General features: G+C 46.4%; 1 protein-coding gene across 5 annotated transcripts in view; it reads right to left on the reverse strand.

Annotated features, from left to right (window-relative positions):
• The window catches only part of TANC2 (tetratricopeptide repeat, ankyrin repeat and coiled-coil containing 2), a 216,432-nt gene that overhangs the window by 183,127 nt on the left and 14,750 nt on the right, over positions 1–18,555 (reverse strand). For all 5 annotated transcript variants that reach the window (XR_011699673.1, XM_071577333.1, XM_071577335.1 and 2 more), the window contains exon 2: positions 3,646–3,708. The gene's annotated coding sequence lies outside the window, so the exon portion shown is untranslated. The remainder of the gene's footprint in view (positions 1–3,645; positions 3,709–18,555) is intronic.

An 18,555-nucleotide genomic window follows, 5' to 3' on the forward strand; every position in this document is an offset into this window, starting at 1 on the left:
TGCCTGGGAGAAGAGACCAACCCCCACCTGGCCACAACTTCCCTTCAGGCAGTTCCAGACAGTGCTGAGGTCACCTCTGAGCCTCCTCTTCTCCAGGCTGAACACCCCCAGCTCCCTCAGCCTCTCCCCACAGCACTTGTGCTCCAGTCCCTTCTCCAGCCTCATGATCTTCTCCCCAGAGGAGTAAATTCAAACTTGGATTGAGAATTGGGGTTGCAGGGTGTGTTGGTTGGTGTTCTGTGCTTGCTGGTGACAGTGCTGAGGTTCTCTGCATCCAGAGTGACCCAAACTTGTCTCTTGGGGCACCTCTCTTGGGGCAGTTGGGCTTTGATTCTCCATCCTTCCTACTCCAAGTGTGGCTGTTCTGGACCAAAGGGAAGGTGTCTGTTAGCAGAGGATGAGGAGCACAGAGCTGAGGGATGAAGAGTTTGCACCTCCCTGGTGGTGTTTTCCTGCCTCTGTCCCAGCTCCAGGTGCTGCTCAGTGTGACCTCCTGGCCAAGTTTTGAGCCCTCTGGAAGTCTTCCAAGCAGATCCCCCAAAATGAGCTCTCCCAGCTCCAGGTCCTGCTCAGTGTCACCCCTTGGCCAAGCTCTGAGCCCTCTGGAAGTGCAGTTTTCCAAGCACAACCCCAAAATGAGCTGTCCCAGCTCCAGCTGCTGCCCAGTGTGACCTCCTGGCCAAGCTCTGAGCCCTCTGGAAGTGCAGTTTTCCCAGCACAGCCCCAAGATGAGCTATCCCAGCTCCAGGTCCTGCTTGGTGTGACCTCCTGGCCAAGCTCTGAGCCCTCTGGAAGTGCAGTTTTCCAAGCACAGCCCCAAAATTTGCAGTTCCTCAGCCTGAAATATGTGGCTTTCAATAATAACATGGTGTTGCCTCCTTCTCTCAGCTCTGACTGGCCAAGAATTACCTTTGAGCACAAAAATAATCACCACAGACTCATCAACAAAGAGCTTTGGCCACATTCCCCCTTGGGCTGTTTTTGGGAGCTCCACCAACACGGGACCATTCCCATGTTTTCATTCCCATGTTTTTTTCATTCCCATGTTTTGCTCCAGAGTTGATTTTTAACTGGAGCATCATCAGCTGCTTTATTTGATCCCATGAGAGCAGAGGTTGAAGCTTCTTCCTTGAGGAACTTTGTCACCTCCTCCTGCTGCTCACATTTTTCCACTGGGGTTGCTCTTTGGTGTTTTCTGGGTGTGTTTTTATGCATTTCCATCAAAGATGGTTGGAGAAGCAAAGAAAGGGACATACCAGGAGGAAAGGAGAGAGCACAAGTTCCAGGATCTGTAGGAAAGACAGTCAGGATGTGTCCAAGTATTTGATGCACAGATTGCCCTTCATCACAATTCTTAATCTTCAGCCTTTTGTGAGGGACCAAACATCAAACAATTCATTTTTGTTCACATTCAGTTGTTGTAAAGCCTGTTAGTTTAGAGAACTTTGTTTAATAAACCCTTAATTACTTAAAGACCTCTAATTGATAGGGCTTAGCCCTTTTAATTCCTTTGTTGTTTTCCTATTTCCAAATAATCCTAGAAGTTCTTGGCATATTTGCCAGGTCCCAACAATGCTGTTTTCATTCCTGAAGTTCCTGGAAATTTCGGATCTCCACCTTTTTCTTCTGTGTGTTGAAGTTCACACAGACCAAGCTTTGAAATCCAGATTTCCTTTGACTCCAGTGGTGTTGCAGTCAGTTATTCCCACCCTGTGCTGAGAATCTTTGTTTACCATCAGGTGACCCACCTGGTGATGAGGGGAAGGCTGTGGGTGGGTCTGTCCAGACTTCAGCAAGGCCTTTGACTCTGTCTCCCATAAGATACTCCTGGAAAAGCTGGTTTGGACAAGTGAACCCTTTGCTGGGTCAGGAGCTGGAGGGCCCAGAGAGTGCTGGTGAATGGGGCAGTGTCCAGCTGGTCACCAGTGGTGTCCCCCAGGGGTCTGTGCTGGGTCCAGTCCTGTTTAACATCTTTATTGATGATTTGGATGAGGGGATTGAGTCCCACTCTGTGCCCTGGGCTGGTGATCACAGTAGGGTTGGGTCAAGGGTTGGACTTGGTGATCTCAGAGGTTTCTTCCAACCCAACTGAGAAGAGCAACGAGGCTGGAGAAGGGACTGGAGCACAAGTGCTGTGGGGAGAGGCTGAGGGAGCTGGGGGTGTTCAGCCTGGAGAAGAGGAGGCTCAGAGGTGACCTCAGCACTGTCTGGAACTGCCTGAAGGGAAGTTGTGGCCAGGTGGGGGCTGGTCTCTTCTCCCAGGCACTCAGCAATAGGACAAGGGGGCACGATGGGCTCAAGCTCTGCCAGGGGAAATTGAAGTTGGAGATGAGAAAGAAATTCTTTGCAGAGAGAGTGCTCAGGGATTGGAATGGGCTGCCCAGAGAGGGGGTGGATTCCCCATCCCTGGAGGTTTTTCAACTGAGCTTGGCTGTGGCACTGAGTGCCATGATCTGGTAAAGGGACTGGAGTTGGACCAAGGGTTGGACTTGATGATCTCGGAGGGTTTTTCCAACACAATCCATTTGTGATTCTATGGATGTGGCACTGAGTGAGAATCCACCACATCTTGATCCAACCCTACTGTGATCACCAGCCCAGGGCACTCTGTGCCCTGGGCTGGTGATCACAGTGGGGTTGGATCAAGGGTTGGACTTGATGATCTCACAGGTCTCTCCCAACCCAACTCATTCTATGATTCTGTGATTTCTCCAGCAACAGTTTTGAGTGTTGGGATCAACCACCTCTTTAAAATAAGATCAGAAACACCACAGACAGAATGGACAAAGCCAAAAGCCAGACCAAGTTCTCTCTTCAACATGAAATCTGTGGTGACCTTGAAAGGAAGACAATTTAATTTTGCAAAGGGCTTTGTCACTTTGGATAACCTGGTTTCTAATTCTGGATTAATGGCACAGCCTCAATTCCTGAGGGACATTTCCAGCCTCCATGTGCAGGGTCAGTGATGGAGCTGTGGAGAACAGGGACAAGCACAGAGGAGGCAGCAGGGCCACCACTGCACCTTCAGCAGCTCCTCTGCAGAGGTTTCAGTGCCTTCTGTGCTGCTCAGAACAGCCTGAATTTATTGCTTTGGGTTGGAAATATTATTTGTAGTTTCCTCCATCCACAACCACATGAACAGGTATTAAAGCTTGAAACAAAAGGTGGCCCAGTCCTGCACAAGCTGAGTCTAATTAAACTCATATTTAGTTCAGTCTAATTAAACTGCTTTGGAATTTTCTCAGGACACAGAATAGTTTGGATTTTATATAAAAAAAACCCTGAGAAATTAAGACACCAAAGTCCATTTCTACACAATGCAGTGCCACTATTACAGAAATATCAATATTTTGCTTAGAATGAACTCACTAAATGATGTAAAATCTATTTATTACACCAGTTTTCCTGCTGATCACCTTCAGTAGGAGGAGAATGATCCAACACTAATCTGGGAAAACTCTTCCACCTTTTTCTCTAAATTGCTAACACTGATATATGAGATAATATCCATGTTCCAATTCCAGTGATCACTGAGCAACAAAGGAACAACAGAAGGCAGCTGCAATTCTACTGAAACAATTACATGATTCAATTAATTAAATTAAATAATTAAAAGAGGACTGTAAGAAGGAAAAATTCCCCTACCTTGATGTGTTTAGATGAGTTAAATCTCTAGGAAAAAGTGTCCTCCTCCATCCACTGCAGCTCCTGAAAGACACCAAAAGGCAGAGGGGAATTGAGCAGCACGTCCTCAGCCCCCTCTGTGCCCACAAAAATGCCACGCCAGGGGCACACCCATCACTTCCCACTGTGTGAGCACCAGGCAATCCTCTCAATTAAAAAGGGAATATTCCTGCTTTTAATTCTGTTCCCAACACTCATTTCAGTCACTTGACTCTTCCCTCTCACCACTTGCCAAACTCCCCTTTGCCACACGTCACATGGAACACACTATTGAAGGAGTTAATTCCAAATATTTCCCTTCACCCCTGCAGGTTCTCCTGCTCAAGTCCTGCCACCTCCTTGCAGGGATTGATTTTCCACTCCCTCCTTCCCCAAACACAACTCCCAGGAGGGTTCCAGCACTAAATTCAGGGCTCACTGCTTGGCCCTTTGCTCTGTCATCACACACTTATAGCAACAAAAAGCCACAAAAAATGTCTCTTGTACCTCACTGAAAAAAACACCAGAGCAGCTCTTTTATTCTTTTATTTATTATTTGTGCTGCAGAAATTGTGTCCCAGCCTCCACCAAGCCACTGGTTGGGAAATCTCATCTGAGAACCACCAAGTGGAAGGAAATCCAGACACAGCTCATTTGTCAGCAAACAAACAAACTAAAAAAAAAAAAAATCCCACTAAATTGAAGCCCCCTTAAATTTGCAAGTTTAAAGCAAAGCAGAATAAATGTTCAGCCACTTCAGTGGGGGGTTTTTATGCTGCTGCAGGAGGAGACTGAGAATAATTGACAGCTTTCCTTGAGACTCACAGCCCTAAGAGTAACTTCTCCATTGCTCTTATGTGAATAATCTTGTATATAAAGCTGGAAGACATTCCATAAATTCATGAAGTGATCCTGTTCTATGTCTCAGCACTGCCAATTAGCTCCTGCCTTCCCCTGCTCACTGCAGAGCCAGGAAGGGGCACTGGGATGGGGATGGGAAAGGGGGGAAGGGAAGGGGAAGGGGAAGGGGAAGGGGAAGGGGAAGGGGAAGGGGAAGGGGAAGGGGAAGGGGAAGGGGAAGGGGAAGGGGAAGGGGAAGGGGAAGGGGAAGGGGAAGGGGAAGGGGAAGGGGAAGGGGAAGGGGAAGGGGAAGAGAAGGGAGCAGACTGGGATGGGATGGGATGGGATGGGAACAGACTAGGATGGACTGGGATGGGATGGGGATGGACACACAGCTCATCCCACAGCCTGAACACAGATCCAGCCCTAGGACAGCAGGAATATTCCTGCTCCAAATTCCCTTCCCAGGGTCTGCAAACCCCCAAATGACCCAACTGGCATTGGAATGGGCTGCCCAGAGAGGGGGTGGATTCCCCATCCCTGCAGGTTTTTCAGCTGAGCTTGGCCGTGGCACTGAGTGCCATGATCTGGTAAAGGGACTGGAGTTGGACCAAGGGTTGGACTTGATGATCTCAGAGGGCTTTTCCAACCCAATCCATTCTAGGATTCTATCCTATGATTCTATTTACCTTCAAGGATTTCTTCAAAATAAAGATTTTGAAGAAATACTTTGTCTTACATTCTGTCAAACACACCAGGATGTGGCTCACAAGTTAAACTCAATTTCTGAGTATCCCCATGCATGAGTGCACTAAAAACAAGGCATCAAATCCCCCACCCAGCTGAGTGAGTGCCCAAAAGGAGGACTCCTAATTAATACAGAAATAATTCCAACAGTGAGAAAGGTTTATGAAAATAAAAATCCCAACGTGGTCAACACTTGGAGTTGTCAGAATTCAGCCCTTTCCTGTCACTCTGAGCCAAAGCCAAGTCCCCACCAGAGCAATTAATGCTCCCAGGAACAGCAGTTCATGTTCCAGCTGCTCTATTTTCCTGTCAAGTTAAAATCCATGGCAGAAAAATAAAAGATTTAAAGCTTTAAGAGTCAAGAAACACGACAGAAAAGCTTCTCCCCAGAGCAGCTGGAGCAGAGCTGATGGTCTGAAAGGAAAAAATGAAACCAGAACCTTTGATTTCCCAGTGATGAGTCTGTTGAGGTGTCTCAAGCTGAACCAGCCAGGATTTGAAAACATTGAATCATTCTGTATTTGAAATTATTCAACCATCCTGTATTTGGAAATATTGAACCATCTTCTATTTGAAAATCCTGAACCATCCACCCAATATTTGAAAATATTGAACCATCTTCTATTTGAAAATATTGAACCAACTTCTATTTGAAAATCCTGAACCATCCTGTATTTGGATACTGAACCATCCACCCTATATATGAAAATATTGAATGACTCATCCTGTATTTGAAATTATTGAACCATCCTATATTTGAAAATATTGAAACAACAACCCAATATTTCAAAATATTGAACCCCCCCCTGTATTTGAAATTATTGAACCATTATTTGAAATTATTGAACCCTCCTGTGTTTGAAAATATTGAACCATCCAATATTTGAAAATATTGAACTATCCTGAATTTGGATACTGAACCATCCACCCTATATATGAAAATATTGAACTATCCACCCAATAGTTGAAATTATTGAACTATCCTGAATTTGAAATATTGAACCATCCTCTATTTGAAATTATTGAACCATCCACCCAATATGTGAAAATATTGAACCCTCCTGCATTTGAAAATACTGAACCACTCCGTGCCCTGGGCTGGTGATCACAGTGGGGTTGGATCAAGGCATGGTGGATTCTCACTCAGTGCCACATCCACAGAATCACAGAATGGATTGGGTTGGAAAAGACCTCCAGGATCATCAAGTCCAACCCTTGGTCCAACTCCAGTCCCTTTACCAGATCATGGCACTCAGTGCCACGGCCAAGCTCAGCTGAAAAACCTCCAGGGATGGGGAATCCACCCCCTCTCTGGGCAGCCCATTCCAATCCCTGAGCACTCTCTCTGCAAAGAATTTCTTTCTCATCTCCAACTTCAATTTCCCCTGGCAGAGCTTGAGCCCATCGTGCCCCCTTGTCCTATTGCTGAGTGCCTGGGAGAAGAGACCAACCCCCACCTGGCCACAACTTCCCTTCAGGCAGTTCCAGACAGTGCTGAGGTCACCTCTGAGCCTCCTCTTCTCCAGGCTAAAATCCTGCCCTTACATCTTTCTGCTGTGGCACCATCACCAACTCTCAGATTACTCCAACATTACTCAGGTCCTGGAAGGAGGATCAGCACAGAAGTGTTACCAGGGCTGCAAAAATTCCCTTTGTAGAGCAGAATTCCACATTCCACAGCAAATGCAACTTGTGTCTGGACATCTCCACACACCTCTCATACACCCAGCCCCTTCCACCCAAACTCTTAATGCAGAGCTGGCACAATTCAAGGCTTGAGGAACTAAATTCCCACTTTGGTCTTGGCCTTAAACAGCAGAACATCCTCACTCTCAGCTCCAACAACAAAGCCAAGGTCTCTGATTCACCTTTATTACACTCTGGAACAATGTCTATTAAGAAACAATGGTCTCAACATTTCCTCAGGCAAATTGTGCAGGAAAACACTCCTGACATCAAGAAGTGTTACAGCCAACACAGCAAGTGCTGTGGCTCCATCAGCACCCAGATCAGAAAGGCTTTTTTCTTTAACCAGAATGAGTCTGAAACACACAACAAACAGTTTAATGTTCACAGTGTTGTAGCTGGACTGGATGATCCCAAATCTAAATGGAGGATGGGTATCACATTTGCCAAAGTTTACTGCTTTGAAAGCAAAATAATGCAAACAATCGGGCACAAAGCACTTCAGAACAGTCCTAACACAAGCCCAAAAAAGGCAGATTTCCTCAGCTACCACAGAGAGCTTTCATGTTGTATAAACACACCCAGGGAAGGAGAAGGAAGGACTCTGTGCTGCCTTTGGGGCTGTTAAAGCAACAACATTCCCCATCCCCAGTGCCCAGAAACATCTTAAACCTGCAGAGATCACAAGACCCAGAACAAATCCCTCCCCAGTCCAGGAGTGGAGCAGCAGCTCCCCAGCTCAGGTACACCTCCCAGGAATGGAGCCAAGGCTGGAAGAATCATAGAATGGATTGGGTTGGAAAAGCCCTCCGAGATCATCAAGTCCAACCCTTGGTCCAACTCCAGTCCCTTTACCAGATCATGGCACTCAGTGCCACGGCCAAGCTCAGCTGAAAAACCTCCAGGGATGGGGAATCCACCCCCTCTCTGGGCAGCCCATTCCAATCCCTGAGCACTCTCTCTGCAAAGAATTTCTTTCTGCTCTCCAACTTCAATTTCCCCTGGCAGAGCTTGAGCCCATCGTGCCCCCTTGTCCTATTGCTGAGTGCCTGGGAGAAGAGACCAACCCCCAGCTGGCCACAACTTCCCTTCAGGCAGTTCCAGACAGTGCTGAGGTCACCTCTGAGCCTCCTCTTCTCCAGGCTGAACACCCCCAGCTCCCTCAGCCTCTCCCCACAGCACTTGTGCTCCACTCCCTTCTCCAGCCTCGTTGCTCTTCTCAGTTGGGTTGGAAGAGACCTCTGAGATCACCAAGTCCAACCCTTGATCCAACCCCACTGGGATCACTCTGGCACTCTGTGCCCTGGGCTGGTGATCACAGTGGGGTTGGATCAAGACATGTTGGATTCTCTGTCCCTGGAGGTGTTTCAGAGGACACTCAGAGCCACATCCAGTCCCTTCTCCAGCCTCGTTGCTCTTCTCTGGCCCCGCTCCAGCCCCTCAATCTCTTGCCTCAACTGAGGGGCCCAGAACTGAACACAACACTCAAGGTGTGGCCTCCCCAAGGCAGAGTCCAGGGGAAGGGTCACTGCCCTGGGCCTGCTGGCCACGCTAGTTTGGATCCAGGCCAGGATCCCCTTGGCCTTCTTGGCCACCTGGGCACACTGGTGGCTCCTGTTGAGCTTCCTGTCCCTCAGTCCCCCCAGGTCCCTCTGCCTGGCTGCTCTCCAGCCACTCTGTGCCCAGCCTGGAGCGCTGCAGGGCTTGGGGTGGCCAAAGGGCAGGACCTGCACTTGGCCTTGTTGAACTCCATCCCATTGCAATCAGCCCATCTCTCCAGTCTCTCCAGATCCCTCTGCAGAGCCCTCCTGCCTTCCAGCAGCTCGACACTCCCTCCCAACTTGGTGGCAGCAGCAAATTTGCTGCTGATGGACTCAATCCCCTCATCTAAATCATCACTAAAGATGTTAAACAGGACTGGACCCAGCACAGACCCCTGGGGACACCACTGGTGACCAGCTGGACACTGCCCTGTTCACCAGCACTCTCTGGGCCCTTTGTTTCTGTACAAGTCATTTTATTTTAACCAAACCACTGAGCCACTACAAGTTCCTGATAGAAATCTCCAAAATTCCTTTCAGGTGAAACCATTCACAGTAATAAAGGAAAGCAAAGGAAAACTGCAAACTAAGAGATCATTTCTCCCCTCTACACAATACCAGGCAGTTAATCTGATAATAAATGGAGGTTGGAGGAGGAAAACCCTTCCCTGTCCCCATGAGCTCACCCTGCAGAGCTCACAGCAAGTGTTTGCCTTTGCTTTTCCGGGAATAGGAAGTTATTTCCTCTCCTCCTCTCACAGGAGAGACACAAAAAAAAAAAAGAAAAAAAAAGAAAAAGTCCCAATTGAGTCAACACTGACCCTAAAATTACCCCTTCGGTGTCAGGCTGAGGTCCCTCCTGTGAAAAGGCTGCTCTGCTCATGAGTGACTTTATGTCAGTAATTAATTTGAATACACAAATAGTGGGGGTGACTTTATGGCAGTAATTAATTTGAATACACAAATAGTGGGGGTTCACTGGAGGAAAAGGGGGATCATTCCACTGGCACCACTTCCTGGAACTCCAACCATATTAAAGTGGAAAGAGGAAATAATTCCACAGCCTAAAATATTAAGCCACAGCTCAAGGGATAGCCCCAAAAAAATACTCATTTCCAACAGTGACCCCACCACAGCAAATCCTCAGCAAAGAAAAATGCACAATAGAAATGTGAATTAATAAACACACCAGGGAACTAATTCTGAACAGTGGAATTGGGTTAAAAAATAGAATTTAAAGTTGTAACTGAGCAGTCGCTGTGTAAAAAGAGTATTAAAAATTCAGAACTGGTGCTTGGCATTTGATTTTTAAATTATGGCACTTCCCCACAAAGGTAAGTTTGAACTTTAATTTGCTTTTAGAACCACAGAATCATAAAAGTCCCTGAATGGTTTGGGTTGGAAAGGACCTTAAAGCTCCTGGGCAGGGACATCCATTTTATCTCTGCCTAAGTGATTCTTAAGAAAAGTTTATTCTTATTAAATTTATTCTTATTTATTCTTATTCTTAGTAAAAACTTATTCTTATTCTTATTAAAAATTTATTCTTATTTCTCCTTATTCTTACTTAAAATTTAGTCTTATTTCTTCTTATTCTTACTAAAAAATTATTCTTATTTCTTCTTCTCTTACTAAAAATTTATTCTTATTTCTTCTTATTATTACTAAAAATTTATTCTTATTTATTCTTATTCTTACTAAAATTTATTATTTTTTCTTATTCTTACTAAAAATTTATTCTTCTTTATTCTTATGCTTACTAAAAATTCATTCTTATTTCTTCTTATCTTACTAAAGATTTACTTATTTCTTCATATTCTTACTAAAAATTTATTCTTATTTCTTCTTATTCTTACTAAAAATTTATTCTTATTTCTTCTTATTCTTACTAAAAATTCATTCTTATTTCTTCTTATTCTTACTAAAAATTTATTCTTCTTTATTCTGATTCTTACTAAAAATTTATTCTTTATTCTTATTCTCATTTAAAAATTACTCTTATTCGTATTTATTCTTATTAAATTTATTCTTATTAAATGTACTCTTATTAAATTTATTCTTAATACAATATTAATAAAATTTATTTGTTCTTATCAAAGAAGTGATTCTTTCCTGCCACAGCAACAAAACCTACAGAAAAAACAACTTCTGAATTATTCCTGCTCATGGCAAGTTTTTGCAGACCTGGTTCAAAGGCACCACTATAAATATACCCAAAATTGTATTTCCCATATAGGTTTGAATAATGGAGCAAGATGCAAAAACATAATAAAGATTCAGTGCTAGTCCCAAGTCACAGAATCCCAGAATGGATTGGGTTGGAAAAGCCCTCCCAGATCATCAAGTCCAACCCTTGGTCCAACTCCAGTCCCTTTACCAGATCAGGGCACTCAGTGCCACGGCCAAGCTCAGCTGAAAAACCTCCAGGGATGGGGAATCCACCCCCTCTCTGGGCAGCCCATTCCAATCCCTGAGCACTCTCTCTGCAAAGAATTTCTTTCTCATCTCCAACTTCAATTTCCCCTGGCAGAGCTTGAGCCCATCGTGCCCCCTTGTCCTATTGCTGAGTGCCTGGGAGAAGAGACCAACCCCCACCTGGCCACAACTTCCCTTCAGGCAGTTCCAGACAGTGCTGAGGTCACCTCTGAGCCTCCTCTTCTCCAGGCTGAACACCCCCAGCTCCCTCAGCCTCTCCCCACAGCACTTGTGCTCCAGTCCCTTCTCCAGCCTCGTTGCTCTTCTCAGTTGTGTTGGAAGAGACCTCTGAGATCACCAAGTCCAACCCTTGACCCAACCCCACTGGGATCACTCTGGCACTCTGTGCCCTGGGCTGGTGATCACAGTGGGGTTGGATCAAGACATGTTGGATTCTCTGTCCCTGGAGGTGTTTCAGAGGACACTCAGAGCCACATCCAGTCCCTTCTCCAGCCTCGTTGCTCTTCTCTGGCCCCGCTCCAGCCCCTCAATCTCTTGCCTCAACTGAGGGGCCCAGAACTGAACACAACACTCAAGGTGTGGCCTCCCCAAGGCAGAGTCCAGGGGAAGGGTCACTGCCCTGGGCCTGCTGGCCACGCTACTTTGGATCCAGGCCAGGATCCCATTGGCCTTCTTGGCCACCTGGGTACAGTGGTGGCTCCTGTTGAGCTTCCTGTCCCTCAGTCCCCCCAGGTCCCTCTGCCTGGCTGCTCTCCAGCCACTCTGTGCCCAGCCTGGAGCGCTGCAGGGCTTGGGGTGGCCAAAGGGCAGGACCTGCACTTGGCCTTGTTGAACTCCATCCCATTGCAATCAGCCCATCTCTCCAGTCTCTCCAGATCCCTCTGCAGAGCCCTCCTGCCTTCCAGCAGCTCGACACTCCCTCCCAACTTGGTGTCAGCAGCAAATTTGCTGCTGATGGACTCAATCCCCTCATCTAAATCATCAATAAAGGTGTTAAACAGGACTGGACCCAGCACAGACCCCTGGGGGACACCACTGGTGACCAGCCACCAGCTGGATTTGACAACATTCTGTCCTGTCATTTCACAGCACAGAATTAGAACCCTGACTTGAAATCCTCCTAGAAAGTTACAAAATTAATATTGCAATAATTAATAAATCAGATCTGTCAGCAGGTCCAGAAAAAACTCCTCTATGAGGCTGTTTTTGCCACAAACTCCACGTGCTTTGAGCACTGGCAGCAACCCTCAACACAGCTTCATTTATGTAAGCAAAATTAAAAGAACTACACCCCTGAAGTAATTAAACCAGAGGCAGATAAGGAATGAATTTCAATATTATTTGCAACACCCCTTCTCTCCAGCTCTCAATTATATTTGTTTGTATAAAACCATTTGTGTCAGGGCACATTTTATGAGCTGGCTCTGAAACATCTGTAGGAAAACTCAGACAGCAAATTAGACAGATTAATGTCTAATACTGAAGAGTAATTTACTCCATTCCACTGTGCCAGCTAAAAAATGCTGCTTAGTCCTCTCTAAATGTGCCCTTGCTCCATTTCACATTTATATTCCAGTGGAATACAAATCATGGGTATAAATACACACACAGAGAGAAGGTTTTTATAGGAAGTCAGTTGATAAATTGATTAAAAAAAAGGGAAATAATGAAAAGATCTGTATTAAAGTTTGCAATCACTGAGCTCCAAAGTCTCACCACAGATACACCCAAAGAGGGTAAATTCACAACTTGGGGGGCCAAAAAAAAAAGTCATGAAGGTTTAGCAGCTTCCAAATACTGAGGTAATAATTAAGAGTTGGGAAAATCCACTAAAATTCCACTGAGAAGATGCTGCTCAGAGCAAAAGGTGACCTATGGAATCCTCACTCCCAGCATGTCTGGGAAAATAATGCTGACTGGGATTGCAGCTCAGTCTCAAGCCCTTGAATTGCAGAGCAAATAAGATCAAATAAAATCAGATCTGTAACAGCAGCAATTTTCATCTGAATCAAACACACAACCACAAATGGCATCAAAGACTCAATTCCGTTCCTTCCAGCACAGTGACAACACAATAACAACAGAAATTCTGGGGCCAAGAACACTAAAGAAGAGCTAAAATTGCTTTCCTCACCTTTCTTTGAGTATTAAAATAATCATTTAAAGCACTTTTAATCCAAGTTGCCAAGAAAGGGAAATATAGAGGAGAAAAAGCAGCTGCAGGTTCATCCGTCCTTGGACAAGGAGTCACCCCAAGAGCAACGATCTGGTTTGTTCAGAAGGACCTTGACTGGCATTTGTAGCTCAGGTGTGAACGTGTTAAAATCCTCTTTGACTTTTAAATCACTGAACCAAGTCAGTCTTAATGCCCCAGATAAGTTTTTTGTTCCCTCCAACCTCTCCAGGAGGAGACTGGGGGGGGCCCTTTAGCTCAGGAGCTTCTCAAAATGCATCATGAAGTTCCCCACTTTGGGATGACTCTTCCCACCAGCCCATCTGCACACTTATTTACATGCAATTATCTATTCAGGAAGCACATTTTCAAATGCAGAAACATCTTGGTGCTGTTCTCCCTCTCCATTTCACCTTCACTAATTGAGTCCTCCTGCACTCATTTATTTTCTGCTCTTCCTTTGCCCTCAGGATGCACAAACCGGTTCTGAGAGACACAAAGTGGTGTTTGCAGCCCTGGAACTCACAGCAGGGGAGGAAAAAGAACATCACACTGGTCATGGGTTGGCCCTTCACACACAAATCCAGGATCACCATGACAAATATGACATTCCATGGGGAAGGGGAGCCAGGGATGCTGGAAAATACCAAGATTGCCATCCTGGATAGAGATTTCCTTCCAGCTCACTCAGAGCCAGAGCTCCCAGAAAAGCGATCCCTTTGGAAAGGGGAGGCCAAGCAGGCACTTTCCTGGCAGAGATCCCAGGCTGGAGGACAAGCAGAGCCTGGATTTGCTCAGCCCAGAGACAGAATCATAGAATGGATTGGGTTGGAAAAGACCTCTGAGATCATTAGTCCAACCCTTGGTCCAACCCCACTGTGATCACCAGCCCAGGGCACGGAGGGATCCAGCCCAGGGATGGTGATCACAGTGGGGTTGGATCAAGACATGGTGGATTCTCACTCAGTGCCACATCCATAGAATCACAGAATGGATTGGGTTGGAAAAGACCTCTGAGATCACCAAGTCCAACCCTTGGGCCAACTCCAGTCCCTTTACCAGATCATGGCACTCAGTGCCACGGCCAAGCTCAGCTGAAAAACCTCCAGGGATGGGGAATCCACCCCCTCTCTGGGCAGCCCATTCCAATCCCTGAGCACTCTCTCTGCAAGGAAGTTTTTTCTGCTCTCCAACTTCAATTTCCCCTGGCAGAGCTTGAGCCCATCGTGCCCCCTTGTCCTATTGCTGAGTGCCTGGGAGAAGAGACCAACCCCCACCTGGCCACAACTTCCCTTCAGGCAGTTCCAGACAGTGCTGAGGTCACCTCTGAGCCTCCTCTTCTCCAGGCTGAACACCCCCAGCTCCCTCAGCCTCTCCCCACAGCACTTGTGCTCCAGTCCCTTCTCCAGCCTTGTTGTTTTCCCTTCTCAGTTGGGTTGGAAGAGACCTCTGAGATCACCCAGTCCAACCCTTGATCCAACCCCACTGTGATCACCAGCCCAGGGCACGGTGGGGTTGGATCAAGACATGTTGGATTCTCTGTCCCTGGAGGTGTTTAAGAGGAGACTCAGAGCCACATCCAGTCCCTTCTCCAGCCTCGTTGCTCTTCTCTGGCTCCACTCCAGCCCCTCAATCTCTTTCCTGAACTGAAGATGTTCTGGAGGTGATGCTGCAAACACCAAAATCCCTTCCCAGACACCCACTTAACTGTCACATAAATTTAATTGCCACCAGACCAGGCAGAGACACTTTTCCACTTCTGCTTTCCCCTGGTTTGAATGATTTAAGAAGCTTTGCAGGTGGATGGGAGAGGAAAGTGGGGAGAAGTGTCTGATGTGCCATCATTGACTTAAATCCTTTATACCACTAATGAGAATGATGAAAATCACCCAAAAATATGGAGAGATGGGACCCTTCCCTTCCAGGGCAAGGTCTGATTTCAGAGGATCTCAGAAGGGAAATCTGGTGTTGGTACAGCAGGTCCCACCCAAGGGACCAGAGATCAATTCCTGCTCCTCCAACTCCAGGAGGTTCCAGAGATCAAAGAGCAGCAGGATGAGAAGGGGGAGGAAGAGGAAGAGCACAAAGAAAGGAAGGAAAACCAACCTGCTGTTCCTCTACTGAGGAATATGCAAAAGCTCCCCATGTGATACCCACACCAAGGAAAACAACCTTGGGAGGAGAACCAAACCCACCAGCTTCTCTCTCGAGCTTTCTTACAATATTTCATATTTTTCCCCCAGCATTTCTGTGTGTTATTCAGGAAAACTCTTCCAGCAGATAAAACTCATGGCCCAGAGGAAAAGCAGAATTCACAGAGGGGTACAAAGAACACAACCTGAACCTGGAGACTGCTCTCCTTGCTCTGCCAAGCACTGAGCTGGAAATATTGCATCTTTCCATCAAATTAGGCACAGCAAACATGGAAGGCAAGTGATTAATATTTTAAGTGGTTTCTTATTTAGAAGAAGATAATAAGATTCAGCTTTATGAAGTATTTCTGCTTTCAATAATCACTTTCTCTTGGTGTTTTATATTAAAAAAAAATTAAATAAAATCCAAACAGGTCCCATTAGCACAAGCACTTGAGACACAACTCAACCTTTCAGACAAAACTCAGCACCAGGACTGGAAACTCAGCTTTTAAAAGGACACCCAGTGCTTTCTGCTGGGCTCTCTTTTTATATTTAATGAGGTGTTACAGAGCATCTTAAAAACACACAAAAAAAGCCTCCCACGGAACAATTATGTCGTTGCTTTGAATTATCCCAAATAATTCCAGGCTGGCACTGAACTTTTCTTCCCACACAGACCCCTCCAGAACACTTGAAAATGATTCTATTTGCCTGAATGTACACACAGAGCCCACCACACAAAGAGCTGTTTCTCCCCAAGCACCAGAGTTGTGTCCAACCTGATTTTAGATATAACATTCTAAATGTTACTATGGGCTTATTTTTAAAGCTCTCCCAAGGTTGGTTTAGTCACCTCTGAAGTGATGGATCCACACTCTGCACTGAGTCAGAAAAAGCTCCAGAATTTATTCTCTTTGTTGTAGTTCATGAAATACATGACATTATTTTTGATTATTTAGGCACTGCTTAATTATTGGGAAGTTGGAGCTGTAGCATTTTTATATGTCAAAGAGCCCAAACAAACTGTTGTAAATCAGCTACGTTAGTAAGGAAAATAAAAACAAAACAGACAAGGGAACAAATCTCAGCTCAGTTTTCCATTTTAGGGCTGACACAGAAGGAAAATTCTCAGAAAACTGAACCCCCTTGGGAAGTTCAGCTCAAGTTTGGGAAACCCCAAAAAACAAACCCAGCCTTGACAGTCAGAGCTTTGTTACAGTCACAATTTTAAGGAGATGACCCTGAGATCAGCTCAGTTGGTTGAAACTTGGGTGTAACAATGCCAAGGTCATGGGTTCAATCCCCTGTGTGGGGCATTGACTGAAGAGTTGGACTCGATGATCCTTGTGGGTCCCTCCAACTCAGAACAGTCTGGGATTCTGTGAGTGAAAAAGGGATGTGGACTCATCCAGGGGCTGTCCCTGCAAGGGCCTGGAGGTACCAGAGGGGGATCCTAGATGGTGTTGAGTGTGACGAGTGAAAAAGGGGTGTAAAGTTCCCCAGGGGCTGTCCCTGCAAGGGCCTGGAGCTGCCAGAGGAGACTTCTGGATGGTACTCAGTGTGTGGAGTGAAAAAGGGGTGTACAATCATCCAGTGTCTGTCCTTGCAACACCCTGGAGCTGCCAAAGGGGGATTCTGGATGGTGATCAGGGTGTGGAGTGAAAAAGGGGGTGTAAAGTCATCCAGGGACTGTCCCTGCAGGGCCTGGGGCTGCCAGAGGAGGATCCTGGATGCTGTTGACTGTGTGGAGTCATCCAGTGGCTGTCCCTGCAGGGCCTGGAGCTGCCAGAGGGGGATTCTGGATGGGATTCAGTATGAGGAGTGAAAAAGGGGTGGAAAGTCCCCCAGGGGCTGTCCCTGCAGGGCTTGGGGCTACCAGAGGAGACTTCTGGATAGTACTCAGTGTGAGGGGTGAAAAAGGGGTGTACAATCATCCAGTGTCTGTCCTTGCAACACCCTGGAGATGCCAGAGGGGGATTCTGGACGGTGATCAGGGTGTGGAGTGAAAAAGGGGGTGTAAAGTCCCCCAGGGACTGTCCCTGCAGGGCCTGGAGCTGCCAGAGGAGGATCCTGGATGCTGTTGAGTGTGTGGAGTCATCCAGTGGCTGTCTCTGCAGGGTCTGGAGCTGCCAGAGGGGGATTCTGGGTGGGATTCAGTGTGGAGACCCTGAAATGAGCTCAGCTGGTTGAAACTTGGGTGTAACAATGCCAAGGTCATGGGTTCAATCCCCTGTGTGGGGCATTGACTGAAGAGTTGGACTCGATGATCCTTGTGGGTCCCTCCAACTCAGAACAGTCTCGGATTCTGTGAGTGAAAAAGGGGTGTGGAGTCACCCAGGGGCTGTCCCTGCAAGGGCCTGGAGCTGCCAGAGGGGGATCCTGGATGGTGTTGAGTGTGACGAGTGAAAAAGGGGTGTGGATTCCCCCAGGGGCTGTCCCTGCAAGGGCTTGGGGCTACCAGAGGAGACTTCTGGATGGCACTCACTGTGTGGAGTGAAAAAGGGGTGTACAATCATCCAGTGTCTGTCCTTGCAACACCTTGGAGCTGCCAGAGGGGGATTCTGGACGGTGATCAGGGTGTGGAGTGAAAAATGGGGTGTAAAGTCATCCAGGGGCTGTCCCTGCAGGGCTTGGAGCTGCCAGAGGGGGATCCTGGATGCTGTTGAGTGTGTGGAGTCATCCAGTGGCTGTCTCTGCAGGGCCTGGAGCTGCCAGAGGGGGATTCTGGATGGTGATCTGGATTTTATTTTAATTTTTATTTTACATTTTATTTCATTTAATTTTATTTTAATTTATTTTATTATTTTATTTCATTTCCGTCCATTATTTTATTTTATTTTATTTTATTTTATTTTATTTTATTTTATTTTATTTCATTTTATTTATGGGGATTCCTGCAGCTCCAGCCATGCAGGGGGTGGGCACAGCCTGGCAAAGCCCCTGCACACCAGAGCAGCTTCACCATCCACCCAGACAACCTGATAAAAGCCAACAAAAGCCCTCTTTGAAAACGTATCTGTGTCTGGGCAGGAATTTTCCCCACACTGACACATGGTGCGAGTCAGCAGCAAGAAGCAGAGTCTGAACAAAGCCACAAATTCACAATCCCCCTCCTGAATTCCCTGCTCTGTGTCCATGCAAATACCCTTTTGAAATTTTCCTTTCAGATGTTTTGCAGCACTTTGTGCTGCTCCTGTTTTCCTGTTTTTATTCAGAACAAACTCTGAGATATCAACTTGTTCCTATCCCAAGCTTCCAATTTTTCCTTTGAATCCAATCCCCTCTTCCCCTCCCTGCAAACCCCTGAGAGCTGATGCCATGCACAGGTTCTGCA

The sequence above is a fragment of the Pithys albifrons genome, chromosome 25 (genome assembly GCF_047495875.1).
Source record: "Pithys albifrons albifrons isolate INPA30051 chromosome 25, PitAlb_v1, whole genome shotgun sequence".
Classification (NCBI taxonomy): domain Eukaryota; kingdom Metazoa; phylum Chordata; class Aves; order Passeriformes; family Thamnophilidae; genus Pithys; species Pithys albifrons.